This window comes from Xyrauchen texanus, chromosome 45, assembly GCF_025860055.1.
Source record: "Xyrauchen texanus isolate HMW12.3.18 chromosome 45, RBS_HiC_50CHRs, whole genome shotgun sequence".
NCBI classification, from domain to species: Eukaryota; Metazoa; Chordata; class Actinopteri; order Cypriniformes; family Catostomidae; genus Xyrauchen; species Xyrauchen texanus.
In genome coordinates, this window is record NC_068320.1 from 11,806,194 (window position 1) to 11,827,581 (window position 21,388).

At 39.7% G+C, this 21,388-nt stretch overlaps 1 pseudogene; it reads left to right on the forward strand.

Annotated features, from left to right (window-relative positions):
• LOC127637764 (staphylococcal nuclease domain-containing protein 1-like) overlaps window positions 1-21,388 on the forward strand; it is a 265,638-nt pseudogene that overhangs the window by 3,391 nt on the left and 240,859 nt on the right.

Consider the following 21,388-nt stretch of genomic DNA (forward strand, 5'->3'; position numbering starts at 1 on the left):
CTTTCTAAAGATTTTATCCTGTTCTGAGGATTCTGTGCTTTTTTAAAGGTTCTGAGGATTCTGTGCTGTTCTGTAGATTCTATTAGGGTTGCTATATATTTTGGCGGGTAATTAGTTAATTTGTTTTTGCTTGCAGCTTAGAATCTCTGACTACCTGCAGCATCTTTCCTTCAGGCAGAGACTCAGGCAACAGTGTGCATGCACACACACAGCATGTCGTGTGATTGAGAGCAGGTGTGAGCCAAGCTCATGTCACTCTGTGTGGATTATTTCAACTTCTCTGCACTTTGTTACTTTGTTTTGGGTCTGGTTTTAATTCGGGATCATCTCCCATGTGTAACATGTCATTTCCCATATGGTGGAACTGCTATGCATTCAACATGTGCTACACGGACGCCTTGCACGGTTTTGCACAGTCTCCGTGTCAACAACTCCATCTCCAGCTGAAAGCGATAGACGCGCTCCTCCTGCAAACATGGATAAGGGAAAATGTGGCCCCCTGGGAGTTGTGGGCCCCTGGGCTTTAGCCTGTGTAAGCCTGTGCATTAATGCACCCCTGCTCACGACTATTCAATCTCTATAATGTTACCTATTCCCATTATAAGTTACACAGTGGAACTGTTAAGACTGACTGCTGTAGTAAACGTCTGTGAAACACACACACATCACATATACACACAGTCTGGCTGCTATCATTAATATTACACCATGTATACAGCGTTTAGGGTTTGTATTATGTGTTTTGTTTTAATGTTTGTTACATGCTTTTTATCACCTCATTTTTGAATGCATTATCACAGCTTTTTGAAGTTCATTATTCTCCATGCTAACAGGTCATCAGGATTACCTTAAACACTCATACAAGTGGGCACCATACAGTTTATGCATTTCTCATTCAAATCAGAATACATTTGTTTTATAGACACAGTTCTGGTTGTTACATCAGCCGAACCTTAAATAGTAGCAATTGTCTCAGTAGTTTGCATGATAGTCAGCGATATGTCATCTGATTGGATCAGCCACTCACACTTGCCTCTAACCATTTTGAATGATTCAATTTAGAATTTAGTGAGCATGATAAGGCTTGTAAACATAGTACAAACAAACAGACAACACTAATATTTATCTCTCAATGGGGGAACTGCCCTGAGGGCCAGTCATTTTCTGCCACTACATGTTTGACCTCTGTTGAGTTGTGATTAACACAGTACTGAGTGTTTACTGATGTTATCATCTCTTGTTTGTTTATGTAATAGTTAATAGTTAATTATGTTCAACACTGGGACAAACAAACAGGTTCTAAAGTCAATGCGACCTCATGATCATATCAGATCCCTCATGCTTCCAACAGTTGTTGATTGAAATTGACTTGCAGATTGATTGATTGTATCATGCACTGCCAATACTACTACAGTTGCTATAATTACTCATGACCACTTTTGACTGATTCTTTCCCTTGATGTTTTGGTGAATGACTGGAGGACATATTATGTTTGATCTTAAAGTTGCACTCAGTAATTTGTTTCCTATAAGTTTTACTTCTAAAGAAATCAATTATGAATTTGAAACATATGTATGCATATATGTACACAATGACTTGCATGTGATTAAATCATATCAGTAACCTAATAAAAGCTGTTTTATTCTACACCCCTCTTTACTTATTTTTCCCTCCACTTGTATCACATGTTTTGTATATAAGGTGTGCAACGCAAAGAGAAATTGGATCCTATCTGTGCAAAACTCAGTCAAGCAAATGATAAAGCTTGTGATTTTATCTCTACAGGTGCTGTCTGGTTGTGCTGTCATTGTGAGGGGCCAGCCATGAGGAGGCCCCCCTCCAGAACGGCAGATCAACCTGAGCAACATCCTTGCTGGAACTCTCGCCCGATGTGCAATTCAGGGCCAACCAGACACTAAAGACACACCAGATGAGGTGCACAGTGCTGCTCTACTCTTTTTGGCTGTTGTTTTTATTGATGTGTTGACACTTTTGAAAAATATATTATAGATCCGCACAGCAAAGACATAGTAACATGTTTCTTCTGGGTGTTATTTCTCTATAGACACATCAGGCGAAAATATCGCAGAGTCCCTGGTGGTCGAGGGTCTCGCCACAGTGCGCAGAGAGGGCATCGGAGGAAACAAGTAAGAAACCTGCGTACTATCATTCACTTGTTTCAAACACACAGAGAAAGTCTCTTTATCTAGAGCCAGTGTGGTTCATGCTCCCATTGTCAGATCCTTCACAGTGTTTGCAATGTTACAATTGGCTGCTTTTCCTTTTGGATGAGAATGTTGTGAGGTCACAGTGGTTACGTTGTTGTTGTAGTGTCCTACAGAGGGCACATGTTTGTCTTTTGTAAAGCTTCACTTAAAACTTTCAGGCTGTTATATATATATATACACACACACACACACACACACACACACACACACACAAAATAGATTTTGATATTTCTCCCTTTGATCTTTCACTCCCTCTTCTGGTCATGTCTGTTCATTACATGTCCACTCTCTCTGCCCTTCATTCTGGTTCATTCCCAGCTAGCGATATTGTAATATTGTCCTAAGCTTTTAGGATTTAATGATTCGTGTGTGAGCTGCTTTGTGAAATGACCCAGAACAATTGCCTGTGAAAATGGTTTGCTCTAGGCTAATTTTCCCCGCAGGAGATGGTGATGTTATCCCTGCTGGTCTCTGTTCAGTCCAGAACAATCTTCTCATTAGCCCACCCTGCTGTTGCGTATCACAGCCCACTGGATCAGCTATCATCATCTCCAAAGGAGCAGTGTTTAAACCTGGTCTGCATGCTGCCCACCAGCTCTCAATAAGGCATTGGCCCGCTGGGCAGGATGCCCACTCCTCTCCCTCTGACACATTTTCACTCTCTCTTTGAAAAGATAAAGATAAATAAATCTTGATGAGACAAAGATGGCTCAAGGGGGAAATGAACCAAGCTGTCTTTGAATTTGGTGAGATTTGTGTTGTTGCCCAAGAAGATACCACTGTATCTATGAGCTAAATATCCAGGTGCTTTTTTTTTGTTTTTTGGAATGCCCAATTCCCAATGTGCTTTTAATCCTCGTGGTCATGTAGTGATTCACCTCAATCCGGGTGGAGGAGGATGAGTCACGGTTGCCTCCGCATCTGAGACTTTCAACCAGCACATCTTATCATGTGGCATGTTTAGCGCATTGCCACAGAGACCTAGCAGGTGTGGGGGCTTCACGCTGTCCACTGCAGCATCACTCAACTCACCAAGCGCCCCACTGAGAATGAACCACAAGGAGGTTATCCCATGTGACTATACCACCATCCCTAGCAACCGGGCCAATTTGGTTGCTTAGGAGACCTGGCTGGAGTCACTCAGCACGCCCTGGGATTTAAACTAGCGAACCCCAGGGGTGGTAGCCAGCGTCTTTTACCGCTGAGCTACCCAGGTCCCCAGGTGCTCTCTCTTAAGGTTGTTGATTCTAGCCTGCAGAGAGAGGGAATTGAGTGTTTGTAGTGCCTATTTCCCCAGTGCAATTCCCATGTCTGTGTACCAGGGTTTGGCATTTAACCCCACATGAAGCCGTATTAGTACTGTGTAAAGACTGAGTCAGGCTCTGACCTTAGTGAAACATGTATTTTTTTCATAAAGTACTTTTTGAAGGATGCTGCTAAGGTGTCATCAGAAAGAATACATTTGAAAATATTTTTTTTCAAATTCAGTTCAAGATTAGTTGTTTGCTTTATCCTGATTTACACTGGTGGCCAAAAGTTTGGAATAATATACAGAATTTGCTGTTTCGGAAAGAAATTGATACTTTAATTCATCAAAGTGGCATTCAACTGATCACAAAGTATAGTCAGGACATTACTGATGTAAAAAACAGCATCACTATTTGAAAAAAGTCATTTCTGATCAAAACTAGACTTACTCAAGGATAAGGTGTTGGAGTGATGGCTGCTGGAAATGGGGCCTCCATTTCCAGCAGCCATCGCTCCAACACCTTATCCTTGAGTAATCATGCTAAATTGCTAATTTGGTATTAGAAAATCACTTGCCATTATATCAAAGACAGTTGAAAGCTATTTGGTTCGTTAAATTAAGCTTAACATTGTCTTTTGCGTTTGTTTTTGAGTTGCCATAGTATGCAATAGACTGGCATGACTTAAGGTCAATATTAGGTCAAAAATGGCAAAAAATAAATAGATTTTTCTAGAAACTCATCAGTCAATTATTGTTTTGAGTTATGAAGGCTATACTATGCTTAAAATTGCCGAAAAACTAAAGATTTCATACAAAGGTGTACACGAATGTCTTCAAAGACAAAAGACAACTGGCTCTAACAAGGACAGAAAGAGATGTGGAAGGCCAGATGTACAACTAAACAAGAGGATAAGTACATCAGAGACTCTAGTTTAAGAAATAGACACCTCACATGTCCTCAGCTGACAGCTTCATTGAATTCTACCTGCTCAACACCAGTTTCATGTACAACAGTAAAGAGAAGTCTCAGGGGTGCAGGCCTTATGGGAAGAATTGCAAAGAAAAAGACACTTTTGAAACAAAAAGAAAAGTTTAGAATGGACAAAGAAACAGACATTGGACAACAGATAACTGGAAAAGAGTGTTATGGATCTTAAAAACATAGAGCTTTTGTGGGACCAGCTAGACTGTAAGGTGCGTGAGAAGTGCCTGACAAGACAGCCACATCTATGACAAGTGATACAGGAAGCGTTTGGTGAAATGTCACCTGAGTATCTGGACAAACTGACAGTTAGAATGCCAAGGATCTGCAAAGCTTTTCAAACTGTAATAGTAACTTTTCATGTTATTAATGTCCTGACTATGCATTGTGATCAGTCTAATGCCACTTTGGTTAATAACAGTACCAGTTTCCTTCCATAAGTGTAAAATCTCTGCATTATTCAAAATTTTTGGCAGTGTGTACATTTAGACTTTTCTTCCTTCCCTTCCTTACTGTTATTCATTTTGACCATTTTCTTCCATCATTGCTTCCTTCCTTGTTACTACTTTGACTATTTCCTTCCTGTTATTCATTTGGACTTTCCTTCTTGCTTTGCTTGATTTGAGGTGTAAACGCTAATCCATCCTGAATTCGTCCTGGCAGCGGCGATGTGCCACCTCTCACCTGTCAGTCAACCACTGTGCTAAAACAAAGGTTTAAACTTTGCCAGTTATGGGTTGTTTAATAGGAAATGACCGTCCGATCAGAACGTTTATAAAAAAATCAGATGCAAGCATGAGAAATTCCCAGATCATCTTCAGTGTCTGATATGAACACAAAGGAGAAGCTTTTCAATATGTTTTCAATGTCTTATTTATTTAGTGAGAATCCATATAATAAACATGATGCTCTACAGTCAGCCATCCAGTCATTATTGCAGTGTATTGTCCCTTACATGTTAGAAAGATGTGTAGATGTTTTGTTTTGTAGATGTATGTCTTTTTTCTGCAAAAATCAAAGTTTATGCATTTGTTTTTCCCACTATAGAGCACCACTTGAACATTCTGCAAGCATGCATGCTCTGATATATATCAAATAAGCAGTTTTAACTTTGAATCAGATCAAAGTTCACATCTCTCTTGGGTTTTTATCTCGTTTCAGTGGAACGTTAATACGTTTGAATATGTCATCTGTCATTTTTACGTCGTAACCTTCATATTTCAGAATTTTATTCCATAATTTACATGTTTTTTCCAAGCCAAAGTATTAAAGGAAGGGCTTATGCACAAGTTAGACATGGACTTTAATCAATACACTCACCACCCAAATTTTTGCCTACAAGAAAATCATAGTCTCTGTTTTATCCCTCTCTTATTCTTTCTGTCTGTCTCTCTCTATCTCTCTCCTCATTAAGTCTATTTATTATTCAGGCCAGCACAACTTTAACAGACGCTTATTAAAAATTTGATGAGCGTCTGTTGTGGTCAGACAGTTTAATTCCTCTTAAAGATAATGATGGCTTTTAGAACAACAGAGGAATTAATTGAAACGCGTTTTGGCTTTTGATAATAAACTAATTTGAAGAGCTTATCAAGGTTTTTAAAAAGGTTTGCTCTTTGAGAGATAACTTCACATCTGTTGCCCAGCACATTGAATCCCAAAGAGGGAAATGAGGGAAGAAATGCAAATTCAAAGGATGTGATCGTCTGTCTTGTTTTGTTTGAACACTTGTGGGAAACTTTGTTTCTGTAATTTGGTAGTTGCTTGACTTGTGTGTTTCTGTCTCTTGCAGTCCAAACCAGGTCAGGCTGTGTGATTTGGAGGACCATGCAAAGTCTGCTAAAAAGGGTCTCTGGTCTGAGGGTGGAGGTTCACTCAGCATTCGAGATTTGAAGTTTGCAATCGAGAACCCTCACAATTTTGTAGACTCACTCTACCAGAAACCAGTCAGCGGTAAGCTGGCTAGTGTTTAGATCATCTAGTTAGCTGATGAAGCCCTAAAATGGCCTTAATTGAACACAGATGTTAATTTGTGGTGCTGCTAAGGCAAGCATCACTATTATTATTGCTCATACATGATTGCATCAAACATCAAATTGACCTACACACCTACAAAGGAGAGAATGAAAATGTTTAATTGATAATACATTAAAATAACAGTAATGAAGTAATTAAGGAACAAAGTTTGAAATATATGACCTGCATACATAAGTATTTTAATGTAAATTACATTAATTGAAATTAAAAATGACAAAAATAATTTACAATTATGATTTTTTTATTATCTTCCAGCCCTATTTTAATGTCATAAATACATTTTAGTTCAGTTTGAATTTTTCCAACTATGTTAGATTTTATTTTTATTTTAGTTAACTAGAATATTCTGCTTTATATCTCTTGGTATGGCACCTAAGACAGTACCCTCTAAATAGCTGTTTTACTATTCTCCCAGAAGCCTATTCTTTCTGCCTACAGTTCATTTCTTCTTTTAAAACCAATTATTAACCCTGATGAGTTAACCTCCATCAGAGAGCTAACCTTGCCAGCTCACTGCAAATAAACGAGTGAGTCACTAAATACTATAGAACTGTGCACCGTTTACCCCCAAGGCTAATGAGCTTATTAGATGCTAATCAAAAGTCAAAGTTGTGATTGTTCATAACATTGAAATTTTGCAACACACTTAGCCTCATGACCCATAGTAGTTTGGTGATGATTCACCTGCTCAGTGGATGATTGCATGGCTCTTGCTGTGCAGTAAGGGAAACTATAATGGTGTAGTTTCATATATGTTAGTTTGTTCTCCTCTGAGGAACTGCAACATGCAGACCTGGAGAGGCATGTTTGTGCAATGTCAGGATTTCAGATTGAACATATGTATTAGCAATTGTAATAGCACCTTCACAATGTATACCATGGCAAGCACCACTATCAACCTTAAAATGAACAACAATGTTTTCTCCCCAAAGCCATTATTGAGCATGTTCGTGACGGTTGCATGGTTCGAGCTCTTCAAAGTGTCAAGGCGAGCATCGATCCTCCTCTATGCAACACTATGAATAACAATCCATTTCAGTCATTCACTCAACAAAATCCAAACTATTGCAGTAGAACCTATAGTCCTGTATTTCTTATTAGTCTTCTGTATTAGTCTTTCTATGTATCTCTTTATAGTAGGTAGAACTGAAAGATTCCCTCTTGATTTTCTTTGACCAAACTCACCTTGAAGACCTTAACAAACATGAAAAAATTAACTCCCTAGCTTGGCTTAATTAAGTGTTTTAGTATACTTTTAGGTTTGTCACCCAATATGTATTTGTAGATTTCAGCGAGTGAAACTGTGCTGTAATGGTAATGTTCTTGACAAATCTTTCTCCAGTGTCCTACATTTAAACGGGAGGCAGATGGCATCGAGAGCCCTGAGCCCTTCGCAGCAGAGGCAAAGTTCTTCACAGAGTCGCGGCTTCTTCAGAGAGATGTTCAGATCATTTTGGAGTCCTGCCCTAACCAGGTAATCTTGGGCACCATTCTGCACCTGGTATGAAGCTACGTAACCTTAGACCTTCTTTCGTTTCTCATAATAACTGTTTGGCAGGGCGGAGGGTGGGGCCGGGTCGTGATTCCGCACACCCGGCCCCTAATCAGGCTAATAAAGCCTCCTAGAGGAATAAGTGCTGACCGGAGACGGCAGTGAGAGAGGGAGTTACGGGCAGTTGTCCGTCTGTGTGTGTTTGTCTTTTGGTTACGTTTTTATATTAAACTATTATGTATATTATCAAGCCGGTTCACACCTCCTCCTTTCCCTTTTACCTTGTTACAACTGCTTAGTAAAATGAGTGCTGGACCACAAGACCTCCCAATCCAGATTCTAAACCTTATCTCTCATTATCTAAACCAAATGTAAGATAATGTACCAACCTAGTACAGTGATTCTAACTGGTTTTTGCTTTATAGAATTTATGCACAACAATGCATCAGATCTTAACCTATAAATCCATACTTCCTCTTCCATCAGCCGAGTGTCAGATGTAATCTGCGTTATTTCACACAATTTACCAGGTTCTGGGTCCAAAGTTACATTTTTAGCCTACCAGCCAAGATGGCTGATAGATGAAGAAATTTACAAACTAGTCAGATTTCTTGCCAGGAATTAAAAAAAATCTAATCAAAATAATTGCAAGTGGATCTGACAGACATAAGAGCCAAATAAATAATTCTGTTTAAAAAATGAGCTGCTTTGTTAAGAATTGTATTTCATTATTTCTTCCACAGCAGCGCGTGACATTGGACGAATCACCGGCCAAATAGAAAATGTACACACATTTGCTGCTTGGCAGGTGTTAATTTCAGACCCTGGCCAGGTTGTTTTACAAACAAGCAGTATGTTGCATATTAACCTCAGCGAACCCATCTTATGATAGATATTGAAGACAGCTTCAATATATTTTGCCCATGAGCTTCACTCATTGTGCAGTCAGAAGTTTACATACATACTCTTAGGTTGAGGTCATTAAAACCCATTTTTTAACTACTCCACAGATTTAATATTAGCAAACTATAGTTTGGCAAGTCTTTTAAGACATCTACTTTGTGCATGACACAAGTAATTTTTCCAACAATTGTTTACAGACAAATAGTTTCACTTTTAATTGACTAAATCACAATTCCATTGGGTCAGAAGTTTACATACACCAAGTTAACTGTGTTTTAAGCAGCTTTCCAGAAAATGTGAAGACTTTAGGCAAGTAGCCAATTAGCTTCTGATTGGCTAATTGAGTCAATTGAAGTTTTACCTGTGGATGTATTTTAAGGCCTACCTTCAAACTCTTCTTTGCTTGACATCATGGGAAAATCAAAAGAAATCAGCTAAGACCTCTGAAAAGAAATGATGGACCGCCACAAGTCTGGATCATCCTTGGGAGTAATTTTTCAAATGCCTGAAGGTACCACGTTCATCTGTACAAACAATAGAATGCAAGTATAAACACCAGGGACCATTCAGCCATCATGTTGCTCAGGAAGGAGAAGCATTCGGTCTCCTAAAAGTAATGTAGTTTGGTGCGAAAAGTGCAAATCAATCCAAAGAACAACAGCAAAGGACCTTGTGAAGATGCTGGAGAAAACAGGTAGACAAGTATCTATATCCACAGTAAAATAAGTTTTATTTAAACATAACTTAAACGGCTACTCAGCAAGGAAGAAGCCACTGCTCCAAAACTGCCATAAAAAAAGCCAGACTACAGTTTGCAAGTGCACATGGGGACAAAGATCTTGCTTTATGGAGAAATGTCCTCTGGTCTGATGAAACAAAAAGGAACTGTTTGGCCATAATGACTATTGTTATGTTTCGAGGAAAAAGTTTGAGGCTTGCAAGCCGAAGAACACCATCCCAACCGTGAAGCATGGGGGTGGCAGCATCATGTTGTGGGGTTGCCTTGTTGAAGGAGGGACTGGTGCACTTCACCAAAAAAATGGCATCATGAGAAGGAGAATTATGTGCATATATTGAAGCAACATCTCAAGACATCAGCCAGGAAGTTAAAGCTCGGTCAAAAATGGGTCTTCCAAATGGACAATGACCCCAAGCATACCTCCAAAGGTGTGGCAAAATTGCTTAAGCACAACAAAGTCAAGGTATTGGAGTGGTCATCACAATGCCTTGACCTCAATCTGATAGAAAATATGTGGGCAGAACTGATAAAGCATGTGCGACCAAGGAGGCCTACAAACCTGACTCTGATACACCAGCTCTGTCTGGAGTGAAAAACTGAGTTTAAATGAATTTGGATAAAGTGTATGAAACCTTCTGACTTCAACTGTAGATGTCAGTTTGGCCCCCCGTTTCTTTGATCTGCCTCTGAGTGAACCGATGGAGAAACATTTTGTTGCATGTAAATGGGCTTCTGGTTCTGTGTGGAATTAAGTGTTTGGTCTGTTGGGTAAAGAGTTCCGTGCTCATATCTGTTATTTTTTCCTGGAAGCTAGAATGAACTGACCCTGACAGGTGAAAACTGCAAATAAACACTTGAGATAACCCGACTCTCCTGTACATGCCCTCATGCTGATGATATCACTGAATACTTTTTATGTTGTCACCATAATTTATTTATTTTTTGCTTTCCCGTTTTTCTTTTTGCTTGTATGTTCATTCTTCTATTCTTTCTGTCTTTCGCTCTTGCTTTTTAAACATTTCTTTCATCTTTTGGTTGTTCAACTTTTTAGTTTTTATTTTGTTTCATTGTTTGGTTTTTCATTTTTGTAAAACCTCTATACATGTCCTCCATACATTAATATGAAGTAATTTAAGTGTGTGTTTGATTACAGAATGGGAACATCACAGAGTTGCTTTTGAAGGAGGGCTTTGCTTCTGTGTGGATTGGTCTATGGCTATGTACATTCAGGGTGCTGAGAAACTCAGAGCCGCGGAACGGTCAGTGCATCACAATCAGACATGTGCAGTACATTTGAAAAGAGACTCTCATTTCAACTTCTCGACCAAACAGCAGCGCTTTTTAAAAGACTCGGCCCGTCGCAGACTGCTCTAATTATTCTGTGTTTCAGCAGAATAGTTTAGCAAATGTGGCAAATTTTACACTGCTTTTTAAAGAACACCTGCCCTGATTCCCACCTGCTAATTTACTGAAGCATTAGACACAATCAGAATGAAATATGAAAGGAAAACTCGAGGTTGAGCATTTAATTCAATTAAGTGCATATGCATTTTTAAGTTTGTGCTTTATGCATTACTTGAGTGGATATATACCTTATTTCTCTTTCTCTCTCTCTCTTTCTTTAAAATCCAGCAGATCAGCGAAAGAGTGAAAAGTAAGAATATGGAAGGATTATGTTTCTCCAACAGCCAATCTGGACCAGAAGGGACAGACAGTTTGTAGCCAAGGTGAGTTTTCGGTATTCGGGTCTTCGGATCTTTGAGCTTGAACAGCTTGACCGCTGCTCTATTTCCAAATAAGACTGCCTTGTACTACATGCAGCTAATAGGTTTGTCACTCCTTTTCTGAGTATTAAATACAGTTCACAGGAAGTTTTATTTTTTAATGGGAGCGGCCATCAAATACACTCTAAAAAATGTATATAGAATCATCATAGGTTGTTCAGAAATGAACCGAACAACTAATTTTGCACATTTAAGCCCTGTTCAAATTGTCATCAACTCACAGCCACAAAGCGACAGGAGGCCATTGATTTTCAATGAGAGCTGTTATTTCTGGTGACAGGATGCGAGTGTGTCAAGAGACGTGACAAAATTGAGAAACGTTTAACTTCATACAAATTTGGCGAGATATCACAACCAATATAATAAAGATGGTGCAGATCACGTCATCCGTCTCCACTGAGAGACTGAAGTCAAGTGCAGGCAAGGTACAGAAGTGAATGTTATCGATTTCACTCTTCTATATCATTTGTCTGTAATCATATACAGTACATGGATATGATAAAACAGTGATGTGTGGAAAACCATGTCAAAATTGTCTTCAAGTTTAATTAAAATATGTATGGATTGTTAGTTTTGTTCATGATATGATACCAAATGCCACAGGATACGTGACTCAAATCTCGTCATCAGCAGAGTGCTTGAGCACTGAATGCTCCCAGCCTGATTTTTCTAGCTGCACGTCTTTGAGCGCACAGAATGTGAATGCGCCTTGAATTATTTGCACTAATTAGTGGGTCCACAAGGTGGCAACACTCACATTTGAGCATTGCTGTCACAAAGAATCACAAGAAATAATATAATCGCTGGTAAACATCAAGACATGAAGGTAAAAAAAATAGCAGAGGATGTGAACGATCGCGTGTGTGAGGAGGTATGAGAAATAGTTAGTTGTCTCATAGCAGTCGTAGCGCGCATGCGCCAACCACACGTATAGTCATACGGAGTATACTTTCACAGGCTCGCGTTTGACTGTATGCAGACTCTGAGCTTTTACGTCAAAATCAAAGTATACTTTGGGCTTCAGTTAGCCTTGGGGCCAAACCCTTGATCTCTAGATTTAGGTTTGTTTTTCTGACCATAAAATGACACAAGGAAGAGACAGCAGAGTTTAGGTTGATGTTTCTGCTGCAGCAAAGGATGACATTTCACCAGCCGAGTCCCACATTGATAACAAATGACCTTCTCTCTGCTCCGTCTTCTCTTCAAACTCCTTTTTTACTGGCAGTTCTGAAGAATATTTGAGCACCGCAGGCTCTTAAAGTGCTGACTGAGTTTGACGTACTCGTCTCCCTGATGCCTTGTTTTCTGTTGTGTCTGTCAGCGAGGCAGGCCTTTCAGGTCTCAGGTGTTTCATTTTGTTTTGCATACTCTGTAAAGTCAGCCTTGGGCCGTCTCAGCGGTTCTGTTCAGCTGCAGCCTTCAAGAATCCCCTGCTAAATTAAAGCTGAGTCTCTGCTTCTGTTTCCATCACCTATTATGCTGGGGAAAGATAAAGGCAGTGCAAACTTAGTCTACATGAAATCAAAATTTACCCTGTTTACTTGAAGAGTAGTGTTTTTTTTAAGGAAGGATGTCATTATTTGCTACTCATGTCATTCCAAACCTGTATGCTTTTATAAAATTTTTCAGGGTGGAAAAGTTGGTGTTTTGCAGATCTTGCCATGCTAATTGTTTCAAACAAGTTCATAGTGATAAGGGGCTGTCCAGCTCCATGTAATCACCTAATAATTTACATCACAGCTGAATAGCTCTATTGCTGATGGATAAAATTAAGCCCCAAATTCGTCTTTTTTTTTCTTGTTGAAGATCCATATGGAAATAAGTCACATTACAGAAGTAAAATTGTTTGCATTGACATTTCATCTTGACTGTAAGACTTTTAAGAATGTCTTAAGTTGCATTTTGAAGTAACTGTACAATTTACCTACTGATGTTTATGCAACATCAGTAGGGCTTGAAGCCACAACCCTAATAGATATGTTCACACAGGGTGCTCTCCCCAGAAAGTGTGAAAGTCAGAAAGTATGTTTTTATACAAAAAGTTTCTTACCTTGAACTACAAGACCTTTAAAATATTCACGCTTGGCCATTTGTTATGTAAAGGTGTGTTGCACTGCAATCTGCTTACAGAGTTACTTTCAGAATCTGCAGACACCAAAGTGTTTGTCCTCGAGTCACAAAGTACCAGCAGTGAAGAATAAAGCATTTATATGAGCTTTAGCTAGCCTCAGATCTCTCTCAAGCTTGGAGAGAAAGAAGATATACTTTGAAATTGTGTGAGTGTGTATTTAGTATACTGTGTGTGTGTGTGTGTGTGTGTGTGTGTGTGTGTGTGTGCGCGCGCGTGTGTGTGTGTGCGTGAGAGAGTGAGAGCAGTCAACAGAAAAAGTGACTGACAAAGGCAGAATGGCCAGTATTTGAATAAGCTGTTTCTGTGTCCTGCCACACAAATCTGGCTGTTGTAATTTGTTTGATACATTTCCTGGGCTGATATTTACAGGACGAGTTTAAGTGAAACGTTTGATTTTCAGCATCTGTTGTCTTAATATTATACACATAGTTGTGTTTTTACAGATTAGTGTCAGATTAGAATAATTGTTCAACAATGGCAACTTTTGCAACGAGTATGAATAAGTGGAACATAATTAAAGATATAATTAAATAGTCTGTGTATCTACAGTAAATGGAGTTCATTTGAAACCATAAACTGGAACAAAGTATTTTCACTTAGAAAAGTACTGTGGTATAATGTTATTACAGTGTTATTACAATGTTATTACAATGTTATTGGAACTGTTTTGGAACTTAGAATGGTAAAGCCATCATTGTTTTGACATGTTTCAAGGTAATGCCACATTTGCTTTATTCTTTGGGGTTTCTTGTAATACTGTGTAAATAACATGGTATTCTGATAACAAAATGGATTGACTTTTTTAATTGTTAAATGAAATACGCAAAACAAAAAATTAGTGTAGTTAAAACTGTAGTACAAAATATGAACTGCAAAGGAAATACTTTTAATTAAAAAAAAAAAAAAATCATGACTTAAAGCTAAACAAATTGTAACCTATTTGCAGATCTAGTTAGTATTGATGTGCTTTTGATGCAGTTCCAGTCATGGTCTGTATGTGGCAGTGGAACCCTGCAGAGTTCTGTAGGCAGCAGCAGAGTGAGTCATGGATCTGGGCTCTGGAATCCTGATGGCAGCTTGCATTAATGTGCCCTGTATGTGTAACTGCTACTGAAATAGCAAAACATGCCTTAATATTCACATTTCTGCTGTACGACCACCACACAAAACACAGAAACATAAATGGCTTTTAAACATAAACACGTCTAGATTGATTTTCTGTCTTATCACTGGCAGTCATTCAGTCGGGTGTTTTTTTGCAAGTGTTCATTTTAATTTCCACCATGATGGCTCAGTTAAAAGGTGTACAATCTGTCCATCTGTGCTGTAATTCTGCCCATATCACCATATCTTCCTCTGTAGCTCTCTGAAGACAGTCATTTCCTCTTTATTTGCTCAGAAAAATATATGTTTTAAAAAAAGATTTTTTTGACTTTTTTTTTTCCATATTTTCAGGTCTGATTATATCTGATCCATTACCCATCCAACACCTGTCATCTTCCTCACTGACTCCTTTATTAAATAAGCTGATGATCATATAAGATGACACCAGATATGATATATTTAGACACGATTCTATACATCATATACATTTTGTATGTTCAACCTGAACGCACGTTGGCCAAGTACTTGCATCTGCATACGCATTTTTTGCTTTCTTTTCAAAATTATGGCCTTTAAAAAGTCTAAAATTCCTAATGTTATAAAATGAAATGTTTAATTAGAGAATAAAGTAATTGATTTCTTATATCATTTAAGTAGCTTTATGTGCATCAACAAACAGAATTACAAAAATAATGGCTTAAAGCTGAATTACATTATTTCTGCGACTAGCGCCACCGTAAGGAATTGCAAAAATAAACCATATTTTCAAAACAGCTTTGCGAATACTCCCCTTGTCTGCAGTTGTTTAAACAGTCATAGTTCCGCCCCCAACTTGCGCCATTGTTTGAGTAATGTTGTTGGGTGGGGTCTAAGCGGGTTGCTCAAAACAAACACAGGAATTTAATAGACACAGAGATACGGGTTGCCCTTAGAGAAAATTAATCTATGAGTGGTTTACTTATAGTTGTCTCTGCATGTTAAGCTGGGATAGGAGAAAGTATTTTAACTCTGACACTTCAGCTTTAAGTAGTTCTCTCCCAACTTTCAAACTCTCCCATTGCCTTCCAGTAGTCTGCCAAATGGGTAGTCCCATTTCAGTAGTCCAAGCTCAGAACACCTTAGCAACTGCCCCGGCAAAAACCAACAACAACATTGAAGAGCCAACTTTGACACGGGCAAGCACCAACAAAATGTCAAAATCTTTCTGACACCCTGTCTACACTGGGCATGTCCGCCAACGCGACGCAACGACTTGAGACTGTCTGCACTGAACATGTCAACACAAAGTTCTAAACAGTTTATTTTTGTTGTTGGCAGTAGTAGTGCCAGCACGTGCCGTGGCAAATGGTACGGGACATCTGTTTACTGTCAGCGCGATGCCTTTTATGGGTTCTGTTGCTTTTGATGCGACACAATGCTCACATCTTGTGTAGACAATGTGAAAGGGACATAAGCATATCTGAGGAGATCTGTTGCTAAAAAACACTCTGGCACACTTATAAGTGCTCGATGTAATCCTTTTCCTCCAAAGAAAATGATGGACTGGTCCCTCCCTCTTTCACTTCTCCTTTGTGTTTCCTCTCGGCTCATTTTCATTATCTTATGTGAGTGAAATAATGGCGGTAGGATGAGAGAATTGGAGAGAGGAGGGATATGTGTTTGAGAGCAGTGAGTGGGAGAAGTGTTTTTTTTAGCAGCAATCTCCTTATATACTTCGAAAGGCACATAGTGGGGTACAGTTATGTTTCTCTAGCAACAAGCAAGTCCTCAAAATGGAGTGGTGACTTGGTCACTTGTTTAGACTCTTTCTTCCACCCACTCATGCAATATTTCACCAATGAATATTAGGGATGTGCAAATGGCATATTTTCTACAATGACCAGTCAATGTTTAGTATGAATAACTTGTCAACTAGTCCATCTAAAGGAAGCCTTGTGTTATTAGGCAAGTTTATTATGGTCACCTGACGCCAATCAGACAAGTTCCTTAGCAAAATATGGATGCTAAATGCTGTCCTTTAATAGAATAAATGTAAAAACAGAAATAGACCACTAAATTCTAAAACCTTGTTTAACAGGTTGCTTCTCTTAAAGCCGAAGTCTACGCCACTAGCCCCAGCAAAACTGAATTGCAATATTTTCCAACATAACTGTAATACTTTTGTAGCGCCATAGAGCCACAGTGTTTACAATTTGAGGAAGTCAACCTATATATGGCTTACTTACAGATGTCTGCATATTACACTAGAATTTGAGAAACTATTTTAACATCGAAATAGTTCCCCACTCTTTCCGACCGATTATCCTTTTGTTTCACTTTTTACAGGTGATGCAAGTCGTGAATGGTCTTATACTACCCATCATGGTCAAGATGAACTCTGGGGTGTATAAGACCATCCACCTGTCCAGCATCAGGCCACCAAGGCTCGAAGGGCGAGGTAAGAAATAATGCGCTTCTGTCCTTGGATATCCTTGTCAGAAAGGCCATTAGCAAATCCTCAGGGTGGCGGCTGTCAGAGACACTGTTTGCAAAGTGCTGATGTGAAGGTTTTTTTCTCCCATTCCTCTCTTAAGAGGACTGATCTCCTCTCTGTATGCGCCTTTCACTCTCTGATCTCAGCGAAGTATATTTGCTGGACACCAGAGGGATCCCTAACACCCCCCCTCCACTTGCTTTGACAGACCAGTTCTGCACTGCAGCCAAAAGCCCTATAGATTTGTTCCCATAATGAGCACATGCTCTCACCGATTTTCTCTTGCTCATCTATTAATGTCATACACATCCACTTGATCCAATTAAATTCTGTAATGCTCACTTTTGTATCTGTATAAGTTAACAAATTAATACACATGCATCAGTTTCTGGGGCTGCGTATGCATGCTCACATTTTTGCAGATGATGAAATGCACTGGACATGCAGAAATGTGCATGTCTGTTCTGATTCATGTCCATTAAGACCTGATTCACACCCATTAAGAGCTGATGTGTAATGTGCGCATTGTCTGTGTGTCAGAGTGCTGTGTGGCTTTAATGTAGGTCATAATAAAGACAGTTACGTTTAGTGTACAATTAGCTATTTTCCTGACTTTTGCCCTTCTGTAATAACTGACACGTGGAATCAGAACATTGCAAAATTACCTTTTGATTTCTCAAATTATATGTGTTGATAATTTAACACCCTCAAAAAACAAGCTCTTTTCATACACATTTTTGCAGGAAAATGCTTTAATGTTTTGTCGTGCACATGTAATCAAAGCGCTGGAACATGGAGCTGTGCTTCTGTATCTATGGATACGGCGCTGCAGCAAGTATTCAGATCAAAGCACGTATTTAGTCTGGCAGCTTAAAGATAGATTTAATCAGATTAGAGATTATTACAAAGCAATAAAGATTACGGATGTATTTAGATCTCATATGTAGGGCTGGGTGATAAAGACATTTCTAAATAATCTTTTTTAGAATGCAAAGCAACCTAGTGAAATCAAAGTGCTATTCATTATAGAAAACATTGGTTTTCAAGAAAAATGTACAAAAACCAAAGTGCACCACACATGAAGTTGTCAAACAGTGTAAATAATAGAAAAATAGATTCAAATATAATTTAAAAATAACCAGGTGTTAGAAATGAGTGTAAAGGAAAGGAAACTGCAAAATTCGTCTTGGCCAATGTGGCTATTAATTTTCTGCTGAATCAGGTCTATCTAGAAAATTATCCAAAAATGTAGGTTACTCGCGCAACCCCGGTTCTTTGATAACATGAAGTATCTCACTAAGGGAATGCCCCAGCATTGACCGATTGTTGAAGCTCCAGTAACACAACGTCTGCCAAGACTGATAGGCCAATCTCTGCAACTTTTAAGGAGTCCCACCTCCCTAATATAAATCACAGCTACCTGTTGCTGCCTCATTCCCGAATTGCAGATATGCTGGCTGAAACAGATGCCAAAAGCAGAGAAAATGCAGAACCAAACAATTAAACTGAGTCATATTCTTTTTTATCCAAGAAATTAAATCATTCAAACATACGAATATGGATCTGCTACTGTATGCTGTGTATATATATGTGTGTGTGTGCTCTATTGTACATTATGCAGTATTCCCGCCTCAAGGACTGTGTGAGCCACAGAAGGGTCTGTAACATCCAGTTTTTAAAACCTAAGAAGTGTGGGGAGATGACCAACATGCCGCAGCACAAATCTCTTGAACTGAAATGCCCTTGAACAGCACCTAGGATGTGGCCAAACCCCTTGTGGATTGAGCCTGTAAACCCTGCAGAGTTTGTCGATTAGAGCTGTTACAACATAGCACAATCGCACCCACCACCCAATGAGAAAGGTGCTGGCGAGAAATAGGTTTACCTTAAAGAGAGTCAGACCATGAATAAAGAGCTGACTACTCTCCCTTCGGGCTGTCGTCTTTTGCACATATGCAGTCAGAGCACGTACTGGACACAAGCAATGCATCCTCTCATCCTCTGGGGAGGAAAAAAGCGGTGGGTGAAAAGAGAACAAGTCTACCGACTGGTACACGCTCCGAGTCACTTACTTTAGGTACAAACACTGGGTTTCTTCTAAGGGTTATTTTTTGACCTCCTTGAGCAAACCACATACATGTGGAATGAACTGATAAAGCATGTAATTCACTTACTTGTTTTGCAGTCATGAGGGCAATTAACAAAGCTGTCTTCAAAGAACAAAGCAGCTTTAATGTAATGCTATCTAGTTGTTCAAAGGGTGGCTGAGACAGCGTGTTCAGGACCATGGACAGATCCCACAGTGGCACATCCCATCTAGAGACCCTGTGTAACATCCACTTGCCTCTCATAAAACAACAAATCAGTGGGTGCTCTCCCATAGTGCCAAAGTTGGTGCCCACGTGAGATATCACCTTTCATGCTGATATAGGGGCCAAATAGACTTTGATCGTAGAAAAATCTCTGCCCTGATCTAAAAGTTTTGCAGAAAGCACAATACACCTGTCACCGAATCCAAAATGGAATGATATGTCTCTCTGCACACCATCGTTCAAATACTCCCCATTTGAGATCGTATAACGAACACGTCGAGGCTGTCCTCGCAAGCCGTTGTTATTAAAATTTTGCTTCTCATGGGCCATGCCCAAAGAGCCAACATCTGAGGAGAGGGATGGAGTTTCGCTGTGCGCTTGAGAGAGAAGATATCTGTGAAGTGGTAGAGGTCATGGGTGGTCGTAAAGCAGCTGAGCTGTCTCTGCCATCCACAGCTTCCCTAGGCAGTTCAGAGCTATAAGAATGAGGGAATGACAGAACTCACTTTCCACAGCATCGGTCTGATCAGGATCAGTAGGGGAACGCATACAGTAAAATGTGAGGCCACGAGATGGCTAGCGCATCCACATCCATCGGTGCATCGTCACCCACTAGCGAGAAGAACAGAGGACATTGCACATCATATTGCAATGCAAAGAGATCTACGTATGGCTGCCTGTCTGAATCTCTGCCAGATGAGGCTGGTCACTTGAGGATTAAGCCTCCATTCTCTTTACAGAGGATTCCTTCTGGACTTAAATCCTCTCCCTGTACATTACACCCAGAACATGCATTGCTCTTATGACAACAGATTCATGTTACTCCACACAATCAGTTTCTCTGCCAAGCTGTGAAGCTGGCGAGAGCGAACTCCCCCTTGCCGATTTATATAGGCTACCACCATCAGGTTTTCTGTTCTGATCAACAAGTGATGATTCCTGAGAAAACTCAAAATGTCTGAGAGTTAGAAACACAGTTAGCAACTCCAGAAAAGTTGTGCTATTCCCTCAGTGCAGGAGTTCAAACACCTCTCACTGTTCCGCACATTTGATAAATACAGAGGTTCCATAGGAAGACCGAAAGGAACTTTCTCCTACTCATTGACTCTGTCCAGATAAGCCAAACTAATTCCTGTGAGCAGGAAACATTTCTATGTGAAAATACGATAGATCAATAGATAGAGCATTAGATCTTGGAGATCTATTGACATAAACCAGTCTCTGTGACTAATAAAATGAGACAAAGTTCTGAGCGTGAGCACTTTGAACTTGAGAAACAGTGAGAAAAAGGCTTATCCCAATATCATCTCTTTAACACCACATAAGCTGGGACGGCTGGAAGGAACTGCTTCACTGGAAGGAGGTGAGATGGGTGCCATCGTATAAATCACTTTCAGCTCCTGTACCCACTGGCTGCAATGGCCAGTCGATGAGAGCTTAGCTGCTGCCCTGTACCAAATCTCAAGACTGAACTGGAGATGGGGAGCACTCCTGCGTGCTCTGCGGCCAGGACTGGTCCACAGGCAAAATGGTGTTGTCTTCATCCTCGTCGTCCTCAAGAATGTCAGATAAAACTTCGTCCCTTTTGTTGTTTTTCTCTCCTGCCAATGCCTCCTTGAACAGCAGGGTAAGGACTGGAGGCATATTTTCCATCATTTTGCCCCATGACGGGACTTGCGGATGCTCCTCTGACACTTCTCTGGCCTGAGAAGAGAGACACGGGTAATTTTTGACCATGACTGCCAAGCCAAGAATAAACTTTTTTTATTTCCAACTGTTTGTAGCATAGTGAGCACCACAAGAGTCAGAACAACACTGAAAAGTGCTGAGCGTAAAATAGTAGAGATAAACTCGCCATGACACTTTAGTTTACTCTACTATATAGAGGTTATTGCCACTACACAAGCATGCCTAAAAAAATCAATTGTGTTTGGATGTCACCAGTAGCTTGTT